Consider the following 5,269-nt stretch of genomic DNA (forward strand, 5'->3'; position numbering starts at 1 on the left):
TTCAGACTGGAGCGAAAGTCATGAAAGAGAGCCGACGGCAAGCCCTTGGTGAAGACATCAGCGAACTGGGACCCTGTCGGAACGTGCAACACCTTGACCTCACCGAGAGCCACATGGTCACGGACAAAATGGAAGTCAATCTCCACGTGCTTGGTGCGCTGATGTTGAACAGGGTTGGACGAGAGATACACTGCACTCACATTATCACAGTACACAAGAGTGGCCCTTCGAGGAGGGTGATGAAGCTCCATAAGAAGTTGGCAGAGCCAACACGACTCGGCCACACAGTTAGCAACTGCGCGGTACTCGGCCTCGGCGCTGGACCGAGACACGGTGTGTTGCCGCTTGGAGGACCAAGAGACAAGGTTAGAACTAAGGAACACACAAAACCCCGAGGTGGAGCGACGGGTGTCTGGGCAGCCGGCCCAATCTGCATCACTGTAAGCAAGAAGATCGTGCGAAGAAGAGCGATAGAGCTGGAGCCCGTAGTGAGTGGTGCCGCGGAGATAGCGCAGCACATGTTTGAGGAGCTGATAGTGACCCTCCATCGGAGCGTGCATGACGAGACAGAGCTGCTGTACGGCATAGGAGAGGTCGGGGCGGGTGAGTGTAAGATACTGCAGTGCCCCAGCGAGGCGACGGTAGTGAGTCGGATCACTGTAAGGGACACCAATGACACCAGAAAGCTTGCTGCAGGCATCGACGGGGGTAGAGATGGGCTTACAGTTGAGCATCTTGGCACGATCAAGGATCTCAAGAGCATATTGCTCCTGAGAGAGGAAGAGACCGGTGGTGGAGCGATGAACGTTGATCCCGAGGAAGTGGTGAAGGTCACCGAGGTCACTCATGGAAAACTCACTGGTGAGGGCACGAACGAGCGACTGAAGCAGGGTGGTGGTGCTAGCAGTGAGGATGATATCATCAACGTATAAGAGGAGATAGGCGATAGAATCTCCACGACGTAAGATGAAAAGCGAGGTGTCACACTTGGAGGAGACAAACCCCAGGGAGTGAAGAAATCTGGTGAAGCGAAGGAACCAAGTGCGAGGCGCCTGCTTGAGCCCATACAAGGACTTGTTGAGGCGACAGACGTGCGTGGGATGAGCAGGATCGGCGAACCCGGAGGGCTGCTGGCAGTAGACCACCTCAGCAAGATCACCGTGGAGGAAAGCATTCTTGACGTCCATTTGGCGAACGGGCCAAGAATGCGCTGTCGCAATGCTGAGAACCACCCGAATAGTAGCCGGCTTGACCACGGGGCTAAACGTCTCCCCATAGTCCACACCCGGCTGCTGCGTGAAACCGCGCACCACCCATCGTGCCTTGTACCGCACCAGAGAGCCGTTAGGATGGAGTTTCTGGCGAAAAATCCACTTGCCGGTCACCACATTGACACCTGCAGGACAAGGAACCAAAGACCAAGTGTCATTCTGAATTAGCGCGTTATACTCGTCGACCATCGCGGCATGCCAATGTGGGTCCTGAAGAGCGGAACGGTACGAGGAGGGAATGGGGGAAGGGCGTTGGTGACATGCAGATCAAATATGTCCTTAGGCATGGCGTAGCCGGTTTTTCCACGAGTCTGCATGGGATGAGGGTTGGCGACAGGTGGAATGGGAATGGCGCGTTCGGCAACGGTGGGTTGAGGGGGACAGCGGGTGGCGTGACGTGACGGGACTGGGAAGGAGTGGCGAGCGTGGGGAACGAGAGCCACCTGGGAAGGATCCCGAGGGAGATGCGGGGCGTGGCTGACTGGGCGCGGGATCCGGAGCGGGAATGCGCGCGACGGGAGTGGCTGCATGACTTGCAGGCGAGCGGGAGGGGCTGCATGGCACGGGAGTGGCTGCATGGCTGGGGCGCTCGGGAGTGGCTGCATGGCTGGGGTGCGCGGGAGTGGCTGCATGGCAGGCGGGCCCCGTGGTGGGGCAGTCCGCAGCGCGTGGGTGGTGTGCATGGTTGTGGAGTGGAGCGGGTTTGAGCGGGTGCGGGGGAGGAGCAGGGGTAGGGTGGCCAGCTGGCGACGGGGGCGTGGTTGTCCGGAAGGGTGGGAGGTGCGGGACGCGGCGCAATGGATCAGTGCCTATGGCAGAGGAGGGATTTTCTGTGGCAGCAGATATGGTGGGATCAGAGAAGGGAAAGACCGTTTCGTCAAACGTGACATGGCGAGAAATAAGGACTTTGCGTGTGGCGAGATCAAGACAGCGATATCCCTTCTGTTCGCGTGGGTAGCCGATGAAGACGCAACGTGCGGAGCATGGGGAAAGTTTGTGGGCGGTTGTGGCGGAGATGTTAGGATAGCAAAGACATCCAAACGTCCGGAGATGATCGTAAGTGGGGTGGACACCATACAAGAGGAAATGTGGGGTGAAGTGATGAATAGCGCGTGAGGGACGGATGTTGAGAAGTATGGTGGCGGTCTGGAGGGCCTCGACCCAAAAGGGAGGAGGGAGGGCGGCTTGGATGAGCAATGTCCGAACTACGTCGTTGGTGGTACGTATGTGGCGCTCGGCCTTCCCATTTTGTGGAGAGGTGTGGGGGCAAGTGAGACGGAAGACGACGCCGTTGGAGGAGAAGTAGTCGCGGAGAGTCGTGGTAAGGAATTCGCCACCATTATCACACTGCACACACCGAACACACACTCCAAACTGAGTGAAGATAAATTGAAAGAAACGAAGAATGGTGTCGCACGTGTCGGATTTGGCACGGAGTGGAAAAGTCCACGAATAATGCGTATAATCATCCACAATAATGAGATAGTACTTGTAGCCTGAATGACTAATAATTGGAGATGTCCATAAATCACAATGAATTAAATGAAACGGTGCACAAGTATAAGAGGTAGACGTGGGAAAAGGCTTCCGAGTATGTTTGCCCAACTGGCATGCATCACACAAGTGCGTGGAGCGATCATCGTTATTACATGCAGAAAGGAAATCTAAGGGAAAACGGGAAAACGAGGATGAGCTAGGGTGCCCAAGCCGCCTATGCCATAAGTCGGACGCGGAGATGGTGAAGGCGGTGGAGGTGGTAGCGCCTTTATTGCCGGAGAAGGGATAGAGATCGCCGTCACTGTTGACCCTCAGGAGCAGCGCCTTGGTGGCTAGGTCCTTCACGGAGAAACCAAGAGGGTCAAATTCTACGGAACATAAATTATCACGTGTGAACTTACGAACAGAGATGAGATTTTTAACAATGTTAGGAGATAGGAGTATATGGCGTAAGTAAAAAGGCTTGGGAGGGAGGTGCGTGGTACCGATCGCAAGAACAGGAAGGCGAGTGCCGTTGCCAACAATGATACTACGAGTATAAGGAGCTAAAAGAGAATGACAAGAGGTCAAGGTACCTGGGTCCCCGGTGACATGGGAGGCGGCGTCGGTGTCGATGATCCATTCGGAGTTGGCGGGGAAGGCAGAGCCGTAGCTGGGGGCAGCGTGGTACATGGCGGATGCGTCCCAGCCGGGGAAGGCAGCACCGTAGGCAGGCGGACCAGAGGGCGCCGGCGGCGCTGGTGCGTGGCTCAGCAGCAGCGGGTACGCCTGATGTGGCACGCCGGGACGTGGGCCGAGGACGCTGGCGGAGTTCGGAGGGATCCAAGGCGAGTGCGGCGGAGGGAAGGGCAGTCCCATCGGCGCGAAGTACCCGAGCCACGGCTGGGCGCCAGAGCCGCGTCCGGCGGGGGCATCGCCGCGCCCGCGGCCACGGCCACGCCCTCGGCCGCCACGTTGGTTGCGGCCGGCGCCAAGGTGGCTAGCGCGCCCGCCGCCACCGTTGGGGCCGCGGTCGCCTCCTCGGTCACCACCGCCACGGTCGCCACCGCCGCCACGAGCGCCGCCGCGGTCACCGCGGTCCTCATGCTGGACGGCGAGAACCTGGGCCCCCTCGGCGCGGGCGTGCTTGTCCATGGAGAGTTCGGCGAGGACCAGCCGGGAGCGCGCCTGGTTGAACGTCGGGAGGGGCACGGTGGATTGGATGATGGCGGCCCGCATCACGAACTTCGGGCCGAGGCCGTCGAGCATCTGCAGAGTCAGGGTGCGGTCAGTGACCGGCTCCCGGACGTCAGCGAGTGCGGCGGCGAGGCCCTGTAGACGGCGGCAGTAGTCGTTGACACTGAGATCGCCGCGGGTGGTCGCCCGGAACTCCTGGCCGAGATGCATGGCCTGCTCGGCCTCGTTGTCCAGAAAATACTCATGGAGCCGAGTCCAGATCGTGAAGGCAGTGGATCCGGCCGGCGCGACAACGTCGAGGAGGTCCCCCTCAATGGTGGAGAAGAACCAGAGGACGACGGTGTTGTCGTCGTCGTGCCAGTCGGGTTCGGCCAGCCGGCCGGCCGAGCCGGACCGGACGTGGTCCTCCGCGTGGTAGCGCTTGAGCAGGAGCGTGATGTAGTTGCGCCAGCGTGCGAAGTTGGCCCCGTTGAGGGCGAGCTTGAAGTCGACGACGCCCGCGATGCTGGTAGGGAGAGGTGGCCGGGGGTTGGAGGAGGAAGGAAGGCTCACGGTGTTGGGTGGGAGGGTGGAAAGAGGAAGACCCGGGGAGCCGGAGGAGTTGACGAAGCCAGAAGCGTCGACGGTGGCCGGAGCGCGGGGGCGCAGATCAATGGCGGGGAGGTTGGCAGCAGCAGCGGCGGCTGCGGCATCGGCAGCGGCGTCTTGATTGGCGTCAGGCCCGCGCGGAGAGGAAGGAGGAGTAACCATCGCTCTGATTACCAAACTGGATTATGGATCTCGTGTTACAATGCCAATCGGCTGATGGTTACATATACAAGGAGTCAGCCCTACATGCAGGGTACGATCACAGAAGGTGGCGCTAGACTAGAAAACCTCCTGGAGACTAGGACTGCTAGTTACAACACTAACCAGTTATACAATACAAGAGTACAAACGTAACGTGACAACTCAACAGTACAAATGTCATCCGTAGAGCATTGAGTGACTCATAAATTTCTCTTTACATGTCAAGGATTGTCATGGAGCTGTGATTTTGGCTTGCGAAACTGAATAGTTGTTTTTTGTACGCCGAGTTTCATTGTTTTCTATATAAAAAAGGATTTTTTTTTTGTGAGGATATAAAAAGAGGAATGCCATGGGAGCTATGCTTTGGCTTGTGAAACTGAAGTTGTTGTCTTTTGTATGCGAGTTTGATCGTTTTCTATACATATTGCCATGGCAGCTATGCTTTGCCTTGTCATACCGAAGTTGTTGTCTTTTGTACGCCGAGTTAATTTGATTGTTTTCATTGACTTTGTAAAAAATTCCATGAGTCATCAAAA

This window comes from Triticum dicoccoides, chromosome 7A (assembly GCF_002162155.2).
Source record: "Triticum dicoccoides isolate Atlit2015 ecotype Zavitan chromosome 7A, WEW_v2.0, whole genome shotgun sequence".
NCBI lineage: Eukaryota > Viridiplantae > Streptophyta > Magnoliopsida > Poales > Poaceae > Triticum > Triticum dicoccoides.